Here is a 24,996-nt window from a genome sequence, read left to right on the forward strand (position 1 = left end):
TTCCCACCACGTCTCCAGTTCTGATCTCTCCACTGCACAGGGCACTCCTTCTAGCTTTCCTCCTCTTCATCATGAATATTTGTCCTCTGTAGTGATGCCTGACACTGAAGCTACCCCAGGCCTTAAGGCCCGGCTGGTGCTTGGCTGCCTTCTATCCTGTGACTCTTTAGAGATCTCTGCTCACACATGGATCTCATTCCTTAACGCTCGTTTTAAAATATGGCTTAGTCTGGACTATATCCCCAGGAAATCTGCTCTGCCCTTTTAGTCATGGCTTCGGATCCACAGAAAGCTTGGGTCCCTGTGGACTATCCAGGATGGCCTTGAACGCAAAGTCTGGGCCTGAACACAAAGTTGCACTTGTGTGAGCTATAGGCATACATATTTATATACTTCTCCCAAATCCAAAATATTTATAATCTCCCCTTTCCTCCTTTCCTCTTTTCCTTCTTTCTGCCCACCCTCCCCTCACTTCCATTCTCCTGATTCTTCTTTTCCCCCATCTCCCTCACTCTAAGTCCAAGAACAACAGTATTAATTTCCAGGAACAGCTACAATTTGAAGATAAAGTGAGAACCATTTTGCCAACTGCTCCAGTTGGTCCCACGCTGTTGTCATTCATATAAAAAGGTTGTTTATATCTCTGTATGTGCACACCTGTTGTGTGCATGTGCGTGTGCGTGTGTATGCACATGAGAGACAACTTCAAGAGGGAATAAGCTCCTTCCTTTTGTCATGTGTGTATCAGGAATGGAACTCAGGTGGCCACGCGAGTTCCTTCCTTTTGTCATGTGTGTATCAGGAATGGAACTCAGGTGGCCACGCGAGTTCCTTCCTTTTGTCATGTGTGTATCAGGAATGGAACTCAGGTGGCCACGCGAGTTCCTTCCTTTTGTCATGTGTGTATCAGGAATGGAACTCAGGTGGCCACGCGAGTTCCTTCCTTTTGTCATGTGTGTATCAGGAATGGAACTCAGGTGGCCACGCGAGCTCCTTCCTTTTGTCATGTGTGTATCAGGAATGGAACTCAGGTGGCCACGCGAGTTCCTTCCTTTTGTCATGTGTGTATCAGGAATGGAACTCAGGTGGCCGCGCGAGTTCCTCCATCCCACTTAGCCATCTAGCTGGTTTCCCGTCCTTCCTTTTTAAAGGTAGTTTAACTTGTCTCTCTTCTTCTCATACCTTCAAATTATATTTATTTAGGTCCCAAATAAATAGAAGACAGAGTCACCCCTGTGTTACACACTGTCCATAAAGATACGAAGATTTCTTGGACTATCCTAGTGGTTTACTAAATTCTCCGGACTGCGGAACACCCCCATCCTCGCCCCTCTTCGAGGAAGGGCTGTGTACGTGGAGGCTCATTCTTGCAGGTTCTTTAGTGTTGACATCTTTCATGAAGTGTAGGACATAAAGGACCTTACATTTTCACCCCTGTAAATCCTCTTTCCATCTAAAGCACATTTCATAAGATCAGTGACATGACTGATATTGTTCTTGACTTTTAAAATCCCCTCGTTGTGTCTGGATTGCCCCTTTTCACACCTAAAGTCTGCTTGAATGTCACCTCCGCAGAGAGACCACCCCCAACTCTCTACCTTAAAGTGTCCTTGCTTGTATTTTTTCCTTTCACGGCTCTGGTATCCATTTGTTTACTTATTCATTTTTTTAAAAATATTTTTATTCATTGTAGGTAAATTCCTAGAGATGAGAGCAGTTGTATCTAGCTTACCTGTTGCTAGATACCTAGTGTTAGAAGTATCATAGGTAGTCAATAATTTGATAGGGTCAATACCATTGAAGTAAAGGGTTCTTCTCCAGAGCCTGGCTGCCTGGGCATGAACTCTGGCTCTGTTCTTTATGAGCTATGTTTGGCTGCTTCTAGATGCTCAGTGTCTAGTGTCCCAATTCAACAAATAGATCTTGCATCTGAGCCATTTCCATGAAACTATTTTCTCATTTATAAAGCAAAGACGATGATAGTACCCGTACCTCAGAGCTGCTGAAGCACTAAATGGAATGTGTGTGAAATGCGTATGAAATGTGTAAAAAGTGATACATATTAAATACCATATTTAACATTAGCTGGCATTTTGCTATTACTTTGTTTACATGGATCAAATGCATGTGGAACAGCTTTTGTGGCAGGCCCTGTGCTGGATTTAGCACTGCTTTGAATAAGTGTGACTTCTGAATGTAATCGTTGATTCCCATCTAAGTTCCCTATTTGTATCCCTTCAATCCCTTCATTGTGTTGGCTAAGTTTCTTCCCCTTTTGTGACTTTGTGACAGAGGATGAAAGCTGTGACGTATTTCTAGATCGATCTATCTTTTCTTTCTTTCTTTCTTTCTTTCTTTCTTTCTTTCTTTCTTTCTTTCTTTCTTTCTTTCCTCCCTCCCTCCCTCCCTCCCTCCCTCCCTCCCTCCACTCTCTCTCCTTTCTTCCTTCTTTCCTTCCTTTCTTCTTTCTCTTCTGTTCTCTTTCCTCTCCTACCCTTCCTTCCTTTCTGGATGTGTACAAAACCAAATGTCTGTTGCTATAACTTTTGTATCACAATTAAAAATCAGAGGCCAGGAAACTGCATTGGGGTTGTGGGCCAATGTCAGGCATGTGTGTGCTGGAAAGCGTGATTGGCTTCTCTGGAAGAGCAGCTCGTGCTCCTTGCCACTAAACTATCTCTCCAGCACCTAACAGTCAAGCAATGATTCTCCCTTCTCACAGCAGGGAGTTCTTGCTCTTCTTGTACTGGTTTCATCACTACAGAGCAAGTTATTGTAGTGAGCATTCTGTCTTCTCATTTGCCCTCTGCTTTCTGCTATGAGTTGAGGGAGCTCAAGGCCCTTGCCAGCACTGCTCACATGGACTTCCTAGCCTTCACGAGCCATGATCTAAAATCAACTTTCTAGAAATTTGTCTCTGAGTGCTTTGTTAACAACAACAGAAAACAAACAGCTCTGAAATATCTGTGTTATTTGCTCTTCTGAGGTTTTTTTTTTCTGTATAAAAAAGTGATTACCTATTTCTTAAGAGTTGTCTCATTCCAGAAAAGCTTAAGACAATGTCTACTTCCTATGATGAGGTTCAAATCTTAACAAGAAAGGATTGCCTGCAGTGTTGGGTCCTCTATTCATAGCCCTGAAACTTTGGGGGAAGTACGTTAAAGCTTGGGACTGGAAAATATTTTGATATTTGAAGTTCTTTGAGTCTGCCCATAAACCCCTGGTGAGCTAGTGGTTACTTTGTCTAGTAATTCTGGGTTTGCCAAGGGAAGCTGTTATATATGTTTTAAAGAAATATGGGGTTATACAAAGAATAGTATGCGAGACTGCAATTCTCCCGGCATCCATGTCTTGAGTGGTAGCGACGCTTGGAAGTTCAGTTTTCGAAGGCCATTTCTAAGTACCATTGCTGCTGCTGAGTTTTCTTCTATGTAGACCGAGAGAAACATCGACCTGGCTGGTGAATGGGTAACCAGGTTTTTCCTGAACAAGCAAAGGTGTCCAGATTCTAATCTCTTCTCCACAGAGCTGGGTTTTGTGTAGCAAGCTGGAACGACTCGTATTCCTCTATACAGCTGGCACAACGTGGAACATTGGTATAGAAAAGCCTTATTGACGTGATAGTACAGCTGTGTGAGGCGAGCGATAATCACGTTCAGAAAAGCTATGAAACAAAATGCAATCCGCATGCTCCCCCACTGCCTGTGATAGGATTATATTCTGATTGACTGAAACTGTGGTCAGCAGGAGGATCATTCGGCAGCAGAAGAGGCCGATTTTTCTGATGATCCAGAAATCAGATTTTGATTCTGATGATTAGATATTGGGCTTATAATCTCCTCAGTCCTAAAGAATGCTACCAAGGTCGATTCATTTTATATACTTGGGAGAATGAATGAATAATGCTTTATTATAACAACAAATAAGACAGCTAAAGCCTCATGCCTCACTGTGGTCATCCTTTGGCAGGCAAATTCAGCCCTCCTGTCTGGATGGGTGGCGCAGGATTTACAGATGCCGGGGAGCTGCTGTTTGGTTTTATTATTTGAGGAAAGACTATAGGCATTTATCTAGAGGGGGAATTTAACTTAGAAAATATGACGAATTCTCAGGGAAGAGTCTTTTTAAATCAATCTCTGATATGACTCTTTAAGTTTAAACTGAGAAATTTTTCATTGAAGGAGTAATAATGTGCTTGAGCTGAAAATCAAAGAGCATGGAAAAGTGTAAAATGAGTTTGAGCGTAGCTGTAGACTCTGCTCTGCTTCCCAGAGATGCACACTGTGAGCCGGATCATGTCCTTACTGTGAGTCGGTAGTGAGTAGAATTTATAGACTATTGTGTTTAATCCTCACAGAAACCTCACATTTTTATTTATGTAGAAACAGGCGCAAAGATGTCAGGAACCTCACTGGGGGTCATGTAATTCATTAATTCATTAAGAGGACAATAGGCTGTCCACTGAGGCAGGACATGTTCAGATGTCATGCTTTGTAGCTAGAAAGATGCTGGCTATCCTGGTCTGAAATCAGCTGCCTCTGTCCGGACAGTGGACAGCGACCAATCCACAGTGGGTACCATCCATCCACATGGATCCACTCTGTTCTTTCTCAAGGTTGTACTGTGGTTTATTGTATGGATGGTAAATCATTGAACTGGCTTCCCACTGGAGGCTGTCTTTAGAGTTTTAGCATTAAAGTGCTGCTACCAATACCTTACACAAACAATGAAATATGTTTGGAGGATAAATCACTATATCTGGAATCTAGTAGCCAAAGGGCATAGAATATCTCATCTGAGTTATATTGAGGGCTCAGTAATCAAAAGATATGTGTTAATTTGTAATATCACCCAAAACACATGGAATTAAGCATTATGAGTCTATTAAATATATTTCTCTTTTCTAAAAGTGGCATTCCATTCTTTTAGATAAATATTAAATTATGAACAATGTTAAGCACTTTCTTATATTTAGAGTTGCTTTAACATAAATGATTGGTATGTCTTTTCACATTTTTGCAATATTTTCTATTTAATTTGATTTAAGGTTATTATATGCTATAATTTATTTCCAATTTTAAAATTTCTATTACTTTTGTTTAAAGAAACGAAGTTTTATGTACTCAAAATTTGAAACACTTTTTTGGCTATTGGATTTTGCTTCATATTTAGAGAGGAGGACTTTCTCATTCTTGCTAAATTATTAAAGAGCACATTTACCTGTTCATTTTTGTGTGTTTTTAAATTTTGTGCCCCCTAAGTTTAGTTTTATAATAGTAGAGTTTTTCATTTGGTGCTAATTGTTATTCAGATGGTTCAACCCCATTCAGTATTTTTTTAATATATTTTTTTTTATTGAAAAAAAAATTTCCACCTCCTCCCAGCCTCCCATTTCCCTCCCCCTCCTCCCACTCCTCTCCCCCTCCCCCCACTCATTCAGTATTTTCTAAACATTTATTTATACAATATGCATATTTATCCAACACATTACTATTTACCTTATAAAATTCCTAGTATCTGTATATCTGTACTTTTTGGGGTCTCAAATTGTCATCTATAACAAAAGTTTAAATTATTCCTTATATTGTATTATTGTTTCTGATAAACCTACAGTCCTCTTAGTTCACCTCTGCATGCTCTCTCTCTCTCTCTCTCTCTCTCTCTCTCTCTCTCTCTCTCTCCTTTTTTTTAACAGATAAGTATCATTTTGCAAGCTTCAAAATATTTCTGGATTAACCTAAGGACAGTCAATATTATTATAGCCAAGAGTTCCTCAAGAACATGTGCTTTCTACTTAGTAGGACCTTCTAGTCTCTCAGGAGAAGGTGAAGGCTCTTCCAGCAGAGTCTGGTTGTTTTCTATTGTTTGAACTATAATCCTTGACACAGTCATGGTGAGGAGCTGGTGGCAACGATCAGACGCCCCTTCTTGTACTGCTTCCTTCACTCTGACTCCATATGATCAGATGCCCCTTCCTGTACTGTTTCCTTCGCTCTGGCTCCATATGATCAGATGCCCCTTCCTGTACCGTTTCCTTCGCATGGTGGTCTTCCCCTCTGCTCCTCTCAGAATGTGCCAGGGGTAGAAGACAGATTACAAGCTGATGGCAGTTTTCTTTTGATTGTCATCCAGCTTAGAAGGTGCAGACATGATCTTTCTTCTGTTTCCTTTCCCTATTGTCTCAAAAATCCAGAAAGATCAGAAACTGCCTCAGCTTCTACCCAAGGAGCCCTGTGGTTTGTAATCACTTCCAGGTACTTTAAGGTACAATTCTGCAGTCCACTGAATCAAAATGGCCAGATGTATGTGGTATGTTTGTAGATTTTTGAGCCCATTTCAGCCTTGAAAAATCCAAGTCTCCAGAGGCCCTGTCTGGGAATATTTTTCAATGAATCTAGTCTCAATAAATATGCTAATGAGTGTTTCATCTCCTGTGATCTACTTGTTAATCATGCAGGCATCAGGTGCTGGTTCAGTAGGTCTGGGGTGGAGGTGGCATTGTTCATTTGGAATAAGTGCTTGTAGCAAAGATGCAGCTGGTCAGAGGCTAACCTGGAGTTTGAGGCTCTGCAGGTTTCTTGCTGTTGCTGTTACTGTTCCTCAAACACAAGAGACATTGAGTCTGGCTTCAATAGGGCCGTGGGAATAGACATTTTTCCCTTTAAAAAGAGTTCCAAGATGGTACTGGAAGCTGGAGAGATGGGTCAATGGATAAGAACACTTTCTGTTTTTACAGAGGACCCAATTTGGTTCTCAGTACCCACAATCTTGGCTCACATTTGGCTATGACTCTAGCCTTGGGAGTTCTAACATTTGGCCTCTAAGGGTGTGTGTGTGCACATTTTAAAGACTTACACAATAAGTTTTTTTTTTTAAAGAAAAAGAATCCTAGAGGGAGGGAAGGAGGAGAGAGAGAGAGAGAGAGAGAGAGAGAGAGAGAGAGAGAGAGAGAGAGAGAGAGATGTCCAGGCATGTTTCCTGCCCTAATGGATTTTGAAAAGGATGGTTTATTGAAGTATAAGCTGAGGCTTGAAAAGAACCTAAAGTCTTCTCCAACAATTATCAGAATTACAAATGATGACAGAAATTCTTTTTTCTTTTCTTTTCTCTCCTTCTTTCTTTCTCTTTTTTTTTTTTTACCATTTTACTATTTTTCTTTCACTTAGATTGACTGTACCCTCTTAGTAAGTGCACATGGTGGAAGCTTCTGGAATATTATGTAGACTACCACTAATAAGAAGACCCACAGAACAAAGACAAAAATCTCATTTCCATGTCATTGGTGCCATTGATTACGGGGCTTAGAACTTCTAGAGCCCATTAATCTCTTTCTGCTGTAGCTTTTTCTGGCTTTCTATGCATTTTATCTTCCCACAGGCTCGGTCAACACTTTTTTTTTTTTTGGCCCTGACACCTCACAGTTGACATGGTTGGCCTATGTCACAGTGTCAAATAGATCTGTGGTACTGAGTACAACTTTCTGCTTTTCTATGTCACACTGGTTCATGTGCAGATCATGTATGTCATTTTTTTCATCGATAGACATGGGACTACTCTTAAGGGAACACATCAGTTAGGTTCCTCTCAGCATCAGAGAATCCTCAGTGGCTACTAGCAGGGTTGCTGGATGTGACCCCTGTGAGCACAGGGAATGTGGATCATGTGTGTCTCCGCTGGGTCTGACTCTAAGGCATTTGCAGCAGTTGTAAAGTTGAGATGCTAAGCTCGGCAGTAAGGATACAGATGTTGGTCAGAGAAAAGACAATGGGAAAAGAAACAAGTCCTGAGGATGTCAGTTTCTGTGCAAAACAGTCGAGACACTGAAGGTAAATAAGATCCTTTTAGTACTTTTAAAAGAAAATGACAGAAAATTATACCAAATTAGACAAATGAGGTTTAATGGCCTAGGAGAGAGGATTCGGGGCTGAGCAGGGAAATAACTGAGCCAAGAAACCACTACTGAAAAGCTTGTGTTTGCTTTTGTCTTTTCCAGTGTATTATCTATCTCTCTTAAAGACTGCTATCTTCCCTGTGACAGACAATGCTGCGAACTCTTAATTCATTTAAGTTTTCCCTTCCTAAATGCTGCTTCTTGCTTGCTTGTAGTGTGCAAAATCCTGAGAGAAGCCTCTCGTTGGTGTGCAAGAGAGGCAGGATGTGACAGCTGATCTTGCATGTCAGATTCATGGGATCGGACATCCACTAAGAGATGTGTGCCTCCAGGCAGGTTATGAGGGGCTTTTCAGGAAGGATTAACTGAAGCGGGTGGGTCCTTCTGCAGAGTGAAAGGCACCTCCTAGCAGAGGCCATCAGGTAAAGAGGTCTGAGAGAAAGCCCTGCTGCCCAGCTGCCTGCTTTTGCCTTTTGCTGGTGAGGGCATCTATCCTGCTGCTGCTGCTGCGGCTGTCATTTGCCATCATCAGAACCCAACTCCTTTGTCCTATCACTGTGGAAAGACTAGTAGGAACCTTGCAGATCTCAGCACCGGATTGGGACTGCCACACATCCAGTCCCCTGGACAGAGCACCTGCCAACTGCTCAGCCTCTCCAGCATACAGACAGACAGCTGTTGTTGCCCCCCACCCCAGCTCCTATTGTATCCGGCAAACTAGTTGATCTTCTTTGTGAACAGTGGTCCTCTCAGTTCTGTTCCTCTGGAGCAGTGCTTCTCAGCCTTCCTGCTGCTGGGACACTTTAATGCAGTTCCTTACTTGATGCTAACTGACCCCCAACCATAAAATTGTTTTTTTTTGTTGTTACTTCATCACTGTAATTATGCTACCATTATGAATCATGATGTAAATATATTTTGGAGATAGAGGTTTGTCAAAGGGGTCGCGACCCACTGGTTGAGAATTGCAGCTCTAGAGAACCCTGATTAGTACACAGGATGAGATAGAGAAGTGACCATTTCTCCAGAGGAGGGAGAGGGGAGTTCGGGTGAGAAAACTTTCCTGGGCTAGACCCTACTAGGAGGGAAGGAGGGAAGCCATGCAGGACATAGCTCAGTTGCCATTCGGCGTGAACCGGAATGATGGCTGGCAGCGGCAGGAGTTAACTTCGTATTCAACAGGAACGCCGTTCTCTTCGGGGCTGTGACTCCACTAAAGGCTTTACCCTAACGCTGTTATGAGGGCAGCTGGATTACAGCAATCGTTGCTTATTTATTCACTGTAGTGACAGTTACATTTCACAGAGCAGCTGCTGGAGCCAAAAATGTTCAGCAAGGGCAAAATGTGATAAAAGCCCAATGCAGTTTGCTCGCACATTATTAAGTTTTAATTTCTGGTTCAGGAATAAATTTTGTTTTCTGTAACTATTTTCAACTTGTTTCTATAGTTGAAGAAGAAATGAAGTATTCCCAACCCACCAATTAAACTAGTTAGAAAACCCTCTTGGATTTAAGACCCGAGTTAAACTCCGAGTTGAAACACAGGCGAAGTAGAGTTTATTTGCGGGTGAAGGGAGGGTGTGACGTGCTCCGGAATGAATTTACAAGGGGGTTTGAAGACATTTGCATGCTAGCTTCTCTCTACCATGATTTCCTTTCCAGTGAAATGAGAAAATTGACACCTTCGCGTGTGGATCAAGTGACTGAAGGAAGCACAGGGCTTGACATGTAGGGCACTGAATGTTAATTGTTTCCTAATTGTTGATACACTGTTTTATGTTAGATGAATCGTTAGTCAACAGCTGCTTGTAGACAGCCAGTAGGGCTTATTTAAGGCTTCATTGTAATCACAGCATCAGGGATAAGGAGGACCCCTAATGACGTACAGGTAGCCTGAGGGGACAAGGGTCAAGAATGGGGACTGTTGCTTTCCTCAGCTCCATATGGGTTGTTTCTCCATCTCTGCTGCCTTCCCTGCTGTGTGGGTTTCTTTTCCTGTCCCTGTTTGCACGTCCTGTTCTCATGACTTTGACTGCACCAGGGCCAAGCCCATGGCTTTTGGTTACAGAGCCCATTAGAGTGGTACACGACATGTGTTTTGCCCTGCATTTTGTTACTCGGGGGCTAACTGGCTACCCTGAGACATCCATTGAGACGTGATTAATGTAAGGAGGAATGACATCAAGCCACTTAGGCCTGCTCCCTCAGCAGGGACTGAGATCATGTCTGCTTCAGATGCGACACAGGAACGATGAAACACGAAGACCCTTTGATAATCAATCCTGGGGAAAGGATGTCTCGCCAGTCTTGCACCCAGAGCATTTACGGTGTAAGGAGTGTTTAAGAGGCTGTCAAGCTAGTCTCTTGACACGAACAACCTGGGGGATGATACCAAAGAGGAGCCACTCCGGAGACCATGTTGTGTCTCTGCTCAGTTTCCTCTAGGACAAGGTGTTAATACTGACTTTATAGGTTGCTGCAGTTCTATGATGAAAATCATCTTGTTAGATCTAAGGTATTAGGAATATAGTAGGTGTTCAATAAACATTCCTGCCTCTGCTTTACTTTCTCTCCCTGCTGTGATTTGACTGCCATGGAAACACATCCTTAAGAGGGAAGCTATTTAAATGATCTCCTATTTTGTTTCACTGGAGAATAAATGGAATTATCTACAGGCAACTGATATGACGTCTACCCAGCCAGGTTACTGGATGTTTCCTGTGTCTGAGGGTAGAAGGAGAATCAGAGTCACTTAACACTTTCTATTGACTTCTTGAGATAAACGTGGGTGTGATTTCGCAGATACCGTTCGTGTACTGGGTTTGTGAGAACGGCATGTTTCAGGATGCTTTGCTAGTTTGCAGGTCTCTCTGAAAGGTGGTGGTGGTGGTGGTGGGAAGGGGCTCAGATGCACTCACGCATTGCTTGAGCTGCCGCCTGACCTTATTCAATATTTAGACAGGGTACCGGTTACTCTCCCCACCTAGTCCCAAACCGCATCCATTCTGCTCCAGCTGTAGCCCTTGCGATCTTCTCCTGCGGCTCTGCTGACCTCTGCTCTCTCTCCTCCGTCTCTCTCCTCGAGGCTGTGTCCATCAGCAGGGCTCTTGCCTTGCTGCATCTTTAACCTCCGCTGCAATCATTTCTCTTCCTCAGTCCGCAAAGAAGTTACACTTTGCCTTCTCTCAGAAAAAAGCCTTCTCAGAACCCACTTTCCAAGATGACCTCGAATCTATTTCCTTCCTTTCCAAACTTTGAAAAAGGATGGTCTCAGTTGATTTTCACAGCTTTCCTGACCTCATCCACTCTTGACCCAGCTCATCTGGATCTGGGTACAGAGTTCAATTTTTTGAAGCTCTCAGTAGCTGTGTGTAGGCTTATCACCCAGTGCGTTGGTTAACTCACAGCGTGCCTTGGCTAATTTGCGGTGCCTGGGCTAATTCACACAGCACTTTGGTGGACTCACATAGTGTCGAGGCTAGCTCACCAAGTGCCTAGGCTAACTCACACAGCACCTAGGCTAACTCACACAGTGCCTGGACTAATTTACAGCATCTAGGCTAATTCACACAGCACTAAGGCTAACTCATACATTGTCTAGGCTAATTCACATAAGGCCTAGGCTAACGTCTACAGTACCTCCATGCCTGATGCTTCCTCAGATTTCTGTGGTAAAGATCCTATTGCATGTTTCCCTACATCTAAGGAGACCCGCTTTCTCCTCCACGTTCTATTTTATGCATTGGTTCCTATTTGATTCTTTTTATCCATAAGGTCATTTTTACACGAGTATTGGACGGACTTAGAGCAAACTTCCTTCTCTAGAACTTGACAGATGGTGTGAGCTTGCTTTCTAATTATGTCTTGTTTAGAATTTATGTTGCTGAGAGGCAAGGCCTGCATCCAGCATGTCTGCCACTGTCACCTGGCATGATTGCTGTCTTCTTGTCTGACTACACACTCTGAAGAGGCCTTTGTCTCCTTTCTTCATAGATCCGCTTCTAATCAGATACAGGGCTGCGTCTTCTCCCAAGCTTCTCTTCAGTCTATCATTTTGTTTCCATCCCACTGCTCACCTGAGGTGTTCCTCATGACTCTGCACAACCAGGGTGATGGCGACAAATCGATGCCCCTGCTTCCATCTCATCTCCAGAACAGGGGAACACCTGTCCTACCTCTAACACAGTTGGGATCACCTGCCACCTTGCCTATGAACTTCTACTTCTGCTCGTCGTCACTTGATCACTTCTGTGATCCTTGCTTTCTGGTGCTGCCTAGATACAGTGCTCCATTCTTCTCCCCATCACTGTCCTCTTGTTAACACGAAGCAAGCAGGAGATGCTTGGGCTGCCGTTAGGCTACCACAGAAGAGTGAATAAGTTATGTCATACTTCTCTGGGGGGTTCTGTCCTGCTCCCTCTAAAATTCCAAGGGACACTTAGATTGGGGAGGTGAGACAATTAAAAACAAAGCATATTAATACTTATAGGAACTAGTAAGGAAAAAGAACCCCCAAAGACCAAAAGCAGAGTGTGAACTATATAGCGCACATTTTATCTAACAAACAATGAATGTGCCCTGGCTACAGTAGATAGTGTACCTAACGAGTACTGGACTCTGCAACCAAACAACTTAGCTCTGAGAAGCAGCTGTGTCCCTTACTAGCCCTGTGACTGTGAGCAAGTTGCTTTATCTCTTTGTGTCTCGGTTTCTTAATATATTAAACAAGATGATGGCCCTTTTTTTTTGTGACTTGAATGTCTCATGAACTCATGGTGAACTGTGAGACCTTTAAGGGGTGGGATCAGTGCCATTGAAGAGGGCATTTGCCCTCCTCTTGCTTTCTGGCCTTCTGACATGAAATGATACAGCAGTGAGGTATTGGGCATGTTCCAACCCTTCAGTTGGACTTCCTAGCCTTTAGAACCATGAAGAAATACATTTTGGTTCTTTATAAATGATGCTGTTTCTGGTATTATATCATAGCAACACAAGACCTATTCATATTTATGAATATTGCTCATGCATAGGAAGGCTTGGAAAGAGTTTAGAATATGGTAAGCCTTCATCACTAGATGTGAGCCACTGTTGTTACTCAACAAATATTCATGGTCTGGGTACAAGTGGGCAGGGTGCTGTATAGCTGATAAGTGAGGTATAAGGGGAAGAAGGAGGAAAGAGAAGGACACAGCTGGGAAAAAGAAATCTAGGATGAATCATTTTTCTGAGGTGAACAATTCCTGAAATAATACCATGAAATGAAAACAGTGAGAAAAGCCAGATTAGCCACTCACTTGGTCAAGTTTATGTGAAATGGTCATTAGGTATTATTTTTATTATTTCTCTTCTCAAAAATGTGGAGTCCCCAAATGTGTGTTATTTTTAATGATTTTAAGAGCCTAGACGAGCAGATTTTAAGATCAGAAAAAGGATTCGGTGATGCTAATCGTTTTGGGGTCTAGATTGCTTTTCCAAGCTATTTCTAAAGGAAACTGCTAGAATCAGAAAATGTGGCCCCTATGACAGTGGACCACTCCACCTGCTTCAGCAAGACAAGAACACAAGCAGGTACTAATGCTTCTCCATGGTCAGGTTTTGGGTCTGAGTTTAGAGCATTGCCCTTGAAACCAGGTGTTGAAGAATTTTTGTCTAGCATCAATGCCAGATCTGGGAAGTTTTTATTATTAATAATGACATCTACCACTTACAGCACTCACACGTCTGATATCATGTTATGTAGTTCATATGTATTAACTACGGTAGGTGGGCTTCAGGAATGTATAGTAAAGTTTTAGAAAGAGAACGGGGCCTCTGAGTCAACATGGACTTGCCCTTTCCTTTGACAAAGCGGCAGGCTAAAGCTGTGGAGACTGGGCAGCTTGCCTAGGATCTCAGGGCAGCGAATTGTCACCTGTGCTCCGGTAGCCTGATAAGGCTGGCAGGAATCCAAGTGGACATGATGAAATTACTCAAGCCTTTCAATCTTCTTTAGTTATTGAGAAAAACAAGTAATCACTATGCCTGTGCCTCCCCCGGCCATTGAACAGCTTTGTACCTGAAAACCGTTAGACAAAAGAGAACGTATATCTTCCCAAACAAAAACACATGCGCCTTTGTGTTCCATGAACTCATGCTACTGAGGTTTTGGGGAAAACCATGACTACCACAGTGAACAGAATTACCCCTTCTCCTCTATTTTACTGCCATTTATGAGGCATTTATAATGCCCTAAGAACTTAGGTCCAATAGTCTCTTGCCTGTGTGTGTAGAAGAAAGGAGTTCACTGGAAACTCCTAGCTCTTGTAAAAACAACAACAACAACAACAAAACTCCCGCATTTACGATCCTCTGTGAGCCTCTGCCCTTGCTTTCCACTCAGACGTAAGAAAGAAAAGCCACATGATTTGGGGTTCGGGGTGATCTTCACCTCTGGCTAAGGGGTCCAGCCAACATCCTGAGTGCCGGCTCCCCTTACCTCTCTCCAAAGCACTAACCAGCTCTCTCTGCTTGTTGAAAGATCCAGATGCTCTGGGCTCAGGCTAGCTCTCTGCCTAGCTAGCATCTGATTTGAAACACTATGCTGAGCCATCTGCTGCATTTGGGGAATTCAGGGTGGGGTGAGTAATGCATTTTACAAATGTGTCCAAATGGGGCAATCAAGGGAAGGATAATAAGGCGGGAATGCCTGGTTGGAGCCGAGCACTCTGCTCGGCGGCTACTCAGTGGCTTCTCAGGATATTTGTGTTCTCTGCCTTACAGCAGGGCTTGTCTTACTATTTTTTTTTTCTTAGCAGTAAGATATCTGCTAAATGCTCTTATGCTTTCACAAAAGTGAATGTTTTAATGGCAAAGCGAGGATTCTGAAGTTCAAAAGCAGCCCATGATGAATTGAAAAGTTACTATTCTTGAAAGACGCCGCTTGAGCCCCTCAGCGTCCTTTGTAGCTTGCACATCTGGAGCAGCCATGATTCTTGTTTCTCTCCTCACGATGGGCCCATTTCGAGCCAAGCTGGATGAGTGCCTTTCCAGCTCAGTGCAGGGGTTTTGGTGTGTTGTCTATAGGTTTTATTGAACATCTGTAAATCCCCAACTTGGGTATGCTTCCAGCTACAGCTTTAATCTCTTTCTGAGAAGCTGTACTTTTGGTTTGGAGCACGGAGGGCTGGGAGGTATTGGTCTCACTGCTGCAAGAGGAGGGCTGAGTGATGACCTGGGTTTTCCATGCAATCTGGAACAGGGCGATGATAGGAGACAGCTGGTAACTTCTTCAGCACAGTGCGCTCGCCCCCGACACACAGGAGAAGTGAAATGCTTGAGAAACATGATTTCAAATTATGACTGACAGACTATAGAGGGTTTCAGGAGGTAGGCAGATTTACATAAACTCACCAAATATTTATTCTTTCTGAGAGGTGAGTCTGGGAATAGAGATGCATCTGTGGGGGTGGCACAGACACTTGGTGAAGATGTATCCTATAGGTGAGTCAGGATGTCAGGCCTACTGCGGTCTGTATACCAAGTCTTGGTTTGAGTGTCTGTGGAGACTGGATCGCAGTGAGACAGAGTGTTTGGTCTTCCTGTGAAGTTTCTAGGGTTCTGAGTCATGCATCCTCCAGCCTCCCCACAGAGCATACTACTACATATAGGCCACGACTATAATTGAAAAGCCCTCCTCCCCTCCTTTCCTAAAACCTTCTGGAGCCTGTACTGTGCAAAACTGCTAGCTTCATCCAGATTTGTGAGTATGACTTCTGTCTCTCAGGAGGGAGTCTTTGCTGAGACTTCCCCCGCTTTCCTACAGACATGTGAAATACTCTCACCCGTTCTTACGTTCTTACACAATCTGGGATGTTCAAATCTTCTTTTCTAATCTTTAAAGACACAGATACTGAATTTAGAACTTTCAAATCCCCAAACTTGAATTTAGTAGGAAAGCATTGCTTCTACTGTGTTTCAAAACCAAACCAAACCAGCACGGTATTGGTACAAAACCAGACATGTTGACCAATGGAATGGAACTAAATACCAAGAAGTTAATCCACACACCTATGGACACCTGACTTTTGATAAAGAAGGCAGAAATACATGCTGAAAAAAAGATAGTATCTTTAACAAATGGTTCTGGAGAAACTGGATGTAGAAAAATCCAAATAAAACTATACTTATTACCTGGCACAAAAGTCAGCTCCTAATGGATCAAAGACTTCAACATAAAACTAGATGCACTGAACTCGACATAAGAGAAACTGGAGGACAACCTTGAATCAATTGGCACAGGGAAGTCTTCCTGAACTGAACACTGATAACACAGGCACAAAGAACAACAACTAATAAATGGGATCTCATGAAACTGAAAACCTCCATGGCATGGCAAAGGACACTGTCGTTTGAACAAAGCAGCAGCCAACACAATAGCAAAATATATATTTTTTGAACTACACATCCAGTAGAGAGCTAATATCTAAATATATTTTAAAAGCTAAAAACAAAAACAAAACCCCCAAACAAAACCAAACATCGAGAAAACAGATAACCCAATTAAAAATGGGTTACAGATCTAAACAGAATTTTCCAAAAAAGAAACACAAAGGGCTGAGAAATACTTAAAGAATTCTTAACATATTTAGCCATCACGGAAATGCAAATCCAAACTACTTTGGGATTTTATCTTATACCTTTTAGAATAGCTAAGCTCAGTAAAACAAATGATAGATAACCTGTGTCGGTAAGGACATGGGTAAGGAGAATGTTCATCGATTGCTGGTGGGAGTGCAAACTTGTACGCTCACTTTGAAAATCAGTGTGGTGGTTCCTCATGAAGCTGGGAAGAGATCCTCTTCCAGATCTAGCTATACTACTTTTGGGCATATGCCCAATGGTTATCTGTCTTTTTGTTTGTTTGTTTGTTTTGAGGCAGGGTTTCTCTGTAGCTGTGGAGCCAGCCCTGAAACTAGCTCCTGTAGACCAGGCTGGCCTCACAGAGATCCACCTGCCTCTACAGCTTGGCCTCCCAAGCTCTGGGATTAAAGGCATGCACCACCACCACCACCCGGTAGTTATCTGTCTTCTTACTACAGAGACAATTGCTCAACTATGTTCTTTGCTGCTCTGTTCTTACAGCCAGAAACTGCAAACAGCCTAGATGTCTGCCAACAGATGAATGGATGAAGAAAATATGTTGCATTTATACAATGAAATTTTAATAGTGATTAGAAAGAAGAAATTATGAAATTAGATGATATGAGGCTAAAGCTAGAAACAGTCATCGCGTGTGAGGTAATACAGATCTAGAAACACAACTGTGGTATGCATTTGCCTTTAATAAGCAAGCTGTTAAGTCTTCAATAAGCAAGCTAAAATCTGTATAACCACTGATGTTAGGCAGAGAGTAAGGGAAAAGCAACAAAGGATGGATCTCTCTAGGAAGGGAAAATAGAATAGATAGAGACAGAAGGAGGGGCAGGAATGGAAGGACCAAACAGGGAGGTAAAGACAGATGAGAGGAGCTGGGCGGTGGTGGCGCACACCTTTAATCCCAGCACTCGGGAGGCAGAGGCAGGCGGATCTCTGTGAGTTCGAGGCCAGCCTGGTCTACAAGAGCTAGTTCCAGGACAGGAACCAAAAGCTACGGAGAAACCCTGTCTCGAAAAATCAAAAAAAAAAAAAAAAAAAAAAGAAAGATGAGAGGGAATGCTGGGACGAATACCTAAAACTAAGGGCTCTGTGGAGGGCAATATGGAAACATGATATAGTAGAAGCTACATAAAAATGTTCATGTATGAAGATGATATAAATGAAATTACCAAATAATGGGGAAGACAGAGCCCTTACTTACCATCTGATAAAGTTTCCAGTCCTGGGAATGGGTTACATATAATGAAGATGTTGGCCAATAGGGCCTCATGGAAGTGCCCAAACAAACCAAGCTATTGCCAAGGCTGTCAATTGCTTTCCAAAAACTGATGGAAAGGCCCTATTGCCTAAGACAACAACTGCACTACTCATTGAATATGGGTAAGTCAAGCTGGTGCCTACCCAGAGCCTGCATCCTAAGGACTAGTGTTCAATATATTGGAAGGTTTCTAATGTAAACACCAACCAAGCAACAAATTCTCCTATCTGTAATGATGATCTGCCTGTAAGATGTGCTAGAACAATCGTGACACAAAACTTGCCTACTCCCTTAAATAAGATGGAACCCAACCATGATACTGCTCAGGAGGCCAAGAACTTGAGACCAGAGAGGCTAGGAGCCTAGGGGAAAACCAAATACTACTGTTTTGCTAAAGGAGCATAGCAATACAATGACTCCCCACAACACTCTATCATCCAAATAGTTTCAGATTATATGCTGATGGATTTAAGTGAGAAAGCATCATTTTCTGTGCTAAAGACAAAGTGATTCCTAGGAGTCAGTCTCCTTCAAAGAGCCCCAAGCTATCAGCTCATTAATTAAAAAAAAAAAACAATGTCAGTAAAAATGTCATTTATTGGATGTCTGTGGTCCAGATCCTTTTAAAATTCTGTGTTGACTCTTATGACATCCTTTCAGGCTACTCTTAGCACCCCCCTTTTAGAAAGCAGCACAATCAAGGCTCAGCGTTAAGGGGATTAACCAAGTAGACAGAGCTTGCTGAGGGACGCAGCTGGCATCTGAACTCATTTCTGATTTTCGGACCCCATTGTCCTCATTACCATCAGGACCCCTCTGTAGACTTCACTGTAGTCTCTGAGTGAACCAAGAGTGCTGGAGTGCTGAGTGAAAGGTAGTTTCGAGGTACTCGGAATTAAATGGCAGTCACATGGTGATCATGGTTGCTATTGGGTGGGCCGAATGGTGAGAAACTTTACAGATGTGGTTTTACTTAATTCTCCTGACTCGGAATGCCTCTTCTTCAATTTTTAAAACACGCTAGCCCTGTCATTCACACAAGTGACACTGGTAAGCAGAGAGAAGGCCAGGACACATCACAGCCATCTCCTACACGGCCTACGTTCTTCGTTCCTGGGAGGCGTCTGCATGGTTCTGGTCTCCTAATCCTAGAACCAAAGAAAACAGTTTTTCATATTTAACTTTGCTTTTATTCATTTATTTTTGATGTGTTGACTGCCACTCCACCCTCCGAGCCAAGAACCGCAATGTCAAAGATTTTGGCTGCCTGACAGTCTAGTGTTATTTACCTGATCTAATAGAACAGCCCACCCAGAATCAAATTAAATCAGAAGGCCAGCTCAGTGCAGTTAGCAGGGAGGAAAAGCTCCCCAGACTTAGATTAAATAGGGATATCAGTTGGATCATCTCCCATCATGCCAATAATGTTAGAGTTTAGAGCCTAGGGTATAAACTCTAGAAATATGAAAAATGGAGAAAAGTTGTATTTGCAGGATTCATATCAGAAGCTTAATTTTTTTTATTAATGTTCATTCTTTGTGTACGGTGACAGATTTCACAAAGACTTTTCCTACAGGTGTGCCATGCATTTTGGTCATATTCACTCGCATGCTCTCAGCTCCTTCTCCTCCCCTTTGCTAGTCCCCTTTTTTCCTCCAGCCGCACTTCTGTTTCTTGTTCCATGCTCACCTCTCTCTCCTCCTCACCCCGCTCATGCATGTTTGTATGATTTTGCATATCTAAATAAAATCTGAGATTCACAAATGAGAGAATCAGTGGAGAAGTTGTCTTTTCAAGTCAGGCTCACTTTGCTTAAGTTGCATGTTTTCCTGCAAAATATATATATATATATATATATATATATATATATATATATATATATATATAATTTTATTCTTCTTTAAGGCTGATAAAACTTGATTTTGTGTATATACACCACATTGCCATTCATTTGTTGACATGCTTCCTATGGTGTAAGAAAAATGCAATAATATATATTGCTTTGGAGAAGAGCATGAAAAGAGCCTGGCTAAATTCTTGAGTAGCAGCAGTTCCCTGGCCAAGATCTAAATTGCAAGGAGAACAGGGAAGATGCGATCTGGAGGCCCATAGAACAAAATGTTCTTTCTCCTTTTAGTACTCAACAGTTCCTGTAGATAATGCCGAGCAATTATTTAGCAAACAAAATGAAAATAGCATTAACTGGTGAACCACCAAGTTCTTGCAACTAGTCCTGAGGCCGCCAGCCACAAGATGCTTCAACTAACTTATTCAGCGGATGCTCAAACACTTGTTCGTTCTTGTCCTGAGAAGGGACTTTAGGGTAGATGTCACTTTCACTATTGTCACCATTATGGCATATCACATTTCAGGTGAGGATTTCGGGTAAGTTAATTGAAATACCAAGGATGTTGAACTAGAAAGTTTTTTTTTTTTTTTTTGTGGTGGTATTTTGAGACAGGGTTTCTCTGTAGCTTTGGTTCCTGTCCTGGAACTAGCTCTGTAGACCAGGCTGGCCTCGAACTCACACAGATCCACTTGCCTCTGCCTCCCGAGTGCTGGGATTAAAGGTGTGTGCCACCACTGCCTGGTGAACTTGGATGTCTTGATGCCCTTGATGGCTTCTGAAACAACAGCCTGATTCATTCCTTCATATCATTCTTTGAAAAGGAAACTAACTCTGTTTAGAAAAAAAATTCTTAACAGTGATTAGACTTTTTTTTTTTTTTAAAGATAAAAGCCCATCTAATCATGTGCACTTCCTCTCTAATGAGACCTTCTGGTTGCTAACTACTATGTTAGAGATGCTTATTTCTTAAAAACATCCAGCTTTGGCCAGAGGAAGCGAAAGGTATTAGTCCTCATTCCTCCACGGTGCATTGTCAGTGGCTGCTAACCCACCCATAGGTGTATTTAGTGACCGTCGTTAGAAGATACTCGCACATCCTTCCTCATTATGGCATTTCCACTGGGCTTCCAGTTGGCCAAAGCTTTGGTCCCTTGACCAGGAGCCTTTCTGCTAAAGGGGTCTTAGAGGTTTTTATTCCCTTTGGCTTGGAATTTTATGAGCTCTTCAAAAGCTTAGGGGAGAGGATGCCAAGATAAGATAGGAAATAAACCATTTCTATACATGAAAAGTGGGCTTTTGTTAAAATTCATTGAAAAATTCTAACTGTCTGGAGGATATAGGGCTAGCGTGAAGGAGAAGGACACTCTCAAAGTCCTAAGTCAACAGTGATCTGGGAGTGGTGATGTCCTAGAAAAATTCTAGCTGTTATCATTTATTAGCCTGGATTGTTTGAATAGAATTGCCTACTTTTCTAGTTCAAATTGAGTTTTTTTCCCAAAATCCTTTAATTAATTTTTAAGTTAACATACAAAGTAAAAGGTTTCTTCATGGCACCTCCTAATATGTCATTATCCTTGCTCTCATCCGTTCCCCTCCCTATTCCTTCTCTCATCTCTCAAGGTTCCCTTGTTTTCCCAGTTAGTCCCAACATCTTCTCTCTCTCCTTCTCTCTCTCTCTCTCTCTCTCTCTCTCTCTCTCTCTCTCTCTCTCTCTGCCTCTCTCTCTCTCTCTCTGTCTCTCTCTCTCTCCTTTTTTCCTTTAAAATTTATTTTTATGTGTCTGTGTGTATTTCTGCATGACTTTTTTTTTTGCACGATGTGCGTGCAGGGCCTGCAGAGAGTGTCAAATCCACTGGAACAGGAGTTAGAGGCAGTTCTGAGCTGCCATGTGTGTGCTGGGAACCGAATCTGGGTCATTGGAAAGGGCAGTGCGCTGAACTGCTGAGCCATCTCCACAGTTCCCACTTCTTGTCTCCTATTCCATCACCCTCCCTATTTCCCACCTCCCTTAAGTAAGCTCTTAACATAATTTCTTCAGAGTTTTCACAAGGGTAGAAGTCAAGACAAAGGTATTTTCTGCCTCAACCACCTATAATTTAACGACGATACAACATTTTTTTCCCTTATTATTTCTATGCCTAAATCCTACTGCACAGAGGTGTGCAGAGTGAGATTGACTTCTCTGGGACTTTTCTTTGTGGCCCCATTTGTGCAGGGTCCTTGTCATGAGCTGACTTCTGGCCAGTGTGAATGGTTCTGTGAGCAATCCCTAGGGCTGTGTGCTGGCTGGATGTCGTGACCTGCAGATGACTATGCAAACTCATTCCCTTGACTTTCTGAACGGGACAGGACCTTAGAACCCGAGGGACACATATGTCTCTTCTTTTACTTGTTTCAAATTAACAAAATGAATCGTGGGAAAGACCATAAAGTAAAGTAAGAGGAGAAAGCAAACTGAGGCGTAGGCTGAGAAGACCCCCAAATTGTTCCAGCCAGAGCTGCTCATTGACAAAAAGGGCCTGCTACAAATAAAAATAAAGAATTGCAAGCCATCTATTTTGTCACTCTTCATTAAGAAAAATAAACTGTTGGGGGTATTGATAACTAGGAAATATGAGAAATACCAAATATTCCATATTCACTATTTAAGTTAGTCAAAAATATTTCTGGGTATCATGCTGACCTGTGACCTGTGATCCACCAAGGTTAGATGTCATCTACGTTTACACAAATTTCCCAGAAAGTATGATTCCTGTCTTTTGGCAGGGGTACTGGGTACGCTTGAGACGGACAAGGGACATTCTTTGGGAATAGTGGTGTATTCCCCTCTTCAAAATGTTTCACGTACTGCGAAGTTGCCGCCATATGGTTCCCACAAAGGTTCTGCCAAAACTCCCCGGGTTCTCACGAGAGCGCCTTCTCCTCTGTTCTTTTCAGCTCCTGCTGCGGTGGCAGACATGGGAGAGACAGGCAAGCTGCAAAGGGAAGCGAAGTCAAATTAAAGCCTCACAATCGCAGCGCGCCTGTAGTTGTGGATGGTGGGGCCTCCCTCCCTCTGCTCGACGAGATGGGTGTGAGATCCCGCAGGACTGTCTGGAAGAGATCCCGTGGAAGTCACTGTATTTTGCTCAGAAACTGGAGGCGAAGCAGAAGGCAAGTTAAAATTTGTCTGTTTCAAGGCCTGGGTTGGTTGGTGCGAGGGGTGGCGTGCTGGGTTTCAGGAGACATCTTCAGGCGTTTGTGACTGTATAGGGAAAAGGGCACAGGACCTAGACGTGAGCCTGAAGCCACAGAAACAACTTACCAGCACGTGGAGCCCCACGCCGTATAGAGATAGCACCACTCTGGTTAGGTGTGGTGCCAGGTGGGAGCTGGGGAACGGGTTTTGTGCCTGAGTGGGTGCCCGACTAGGTTCTTCTCTCCTTTACACCATTGCTTGGAGTCCCTTCTGTTTCCCAGGGAGCTGTATTCCAGCGGCTTTTCCCACCCACCACCCGACAGCCTGTGTATTTAAGTGAGGGACAACTTCCTTCTTTTGAAGCTTGCAAATTCTTTTTGAGGGTGAGCAGCAGCCTTTCAGGACAGGCTCGTGGAGACTAGGCATTCAGAACATATGCTACTGCTGGCTAATTTTTTGAGTGTACGTTTGCAAAATCGGTTCCTTGGGATGGATGAGTACTTCCTAGCTATGCTGGACGGGGATTTGCCTTTTAAACTTTGTCTGTGTTAATTTTGTATCTTTATTAACAATGTATACAAATTATACAAATCACCCGTTTACGTTTTCCTGTGACTGTTGGTTATAGGTGAGGGGAATTTGTAGTTTTCTATTCATTAAAAAAAAAAAATCCCACTAAAGATATCAAACCTTTAGTCAGGTCTTTCAGCACAGATGCAGCTTCTAGCTTTGACCTGATGTCACTCCTTCCTAGTTGTTGTATTGTTTGGTCCATCCAGAGAAAATTCTCCACATATGTCAGAGCGTGACAGAGTGAGATAAAGGTCACCAAGGAATAGCATTCACACTGGCCCTCACTGTATCTGTGCCAGCTCCTCGGGTGACCTTTCCCTGCGCTGGGAGATGTTTATCATTGCACTGAGCTATGGGGTAGAATTTGCACGTCTTTCCTCTGCTCAGACTCCTGCACTTGCTTGGAGCTTCTCTCTGCTGCAGGTGGCCTGGGGCTTCTACTTGATTTGACTAGACACTGACGAGCTCTCAGTTCTTTCTCCCCCTCCCTTCCCTATTAGAACTGTTTCTGTATGTGTGAAGATGAGATAATTAAATACATCCTTGAAAGAGATAGAAAACAATAACACCTTCCCTTGACTTCTTCCGGGGAGTGCAATCCCTCAAACCACCAGGTTGTCTTGTCGAATGAGTTATTGTTTTTCAAACTATAGCCTGAATGGCATCCTTTATAATTAAGGCTTCTGGCTTTCAGTTTAAAGTGATATTTGCCAGAAAAAGCCTGCCAAAAAAAAAAATAAATAAATAAAAGCAGGCTTACCGTTAAATATTGATTTAAGCTGGGAAACCGGCTCCAAATTTTGTTATACCAGTCTTGATCTCCACGGCCTCTGGGCATCTGTTTCAATTTGGTCAAATTGAAATGGGGTGGGACGGTGGCAGGCTAACAGCAAGGTGATCCAATATAGCAGGATGAGTCGTATTTGATGAGAAAGAGCCAGGCAGAGCCATCTATAGATCCTGAGGGTATGTGACCTGGGCTCCAGCATCCTGTGGGCTGACCTGAGCCGGTGATTATTTTTATTTTTGAAATGTAAAAAGCGTGTCGAGTTATCTTTGGAGAGTGATATGGTTTGTCTGTCTTTCTTTCATCAGCTCTGGTCTGGATAAGCTTCTTCGCCTTCTTGTCTAAATGGACCTCTCCCCCCTCCCACCTCAGCCCTTGTGCTGTAGGAAGGGATTTTAAGACCAAAGACAATTTCTTCCCTGCTATGAAACAAATTTCTCAATCACTACTCCAAGCTTTTCCCTCACCTATCGAGGAGCACACAGGGTCACACAAGCCCGAGCTCCTGAGTGCACACACTTGTGAAATATTATTGTTCATCTGTAGGTCTGACAAGAGAAGGCAAACAAGAAGGGGGAAGGCTAAAAGTTTCCTGGGGGGGAAAAAAAGAGGGCATTAGAAGAAACTGAACTCCTCCATTGGGGCAAAGTGCCCGAGATCTATTAGTCTTGACAACCGCGCTTATTCCAGCGGCTCTTGTCGTCTGGGAAGCAAACAAAGGCTGCTAAGCGGTGGTGAGGTGGGGTACTGGTTCGTGTTTCCAGACTCATAAATATTTCACAGTACCGTTTTCTTACAATCTGATACGTCAGTGTGCCAAGAGTAG

This window comes from Microtus pennsylvanicus, chromosome 7, assembly GCF_037038515.1.
Source record: "Microtus pennsylvanicus isolate mMicPen1 chromosome 7, mMicPen1.hap1, whole genome shotgun sequence".
NCBI lineage: Eukaryota > Metazoa > Chordata > Mammalia > Rodentia > Cricetidae > Microtus > Microtus pennsylvanicus.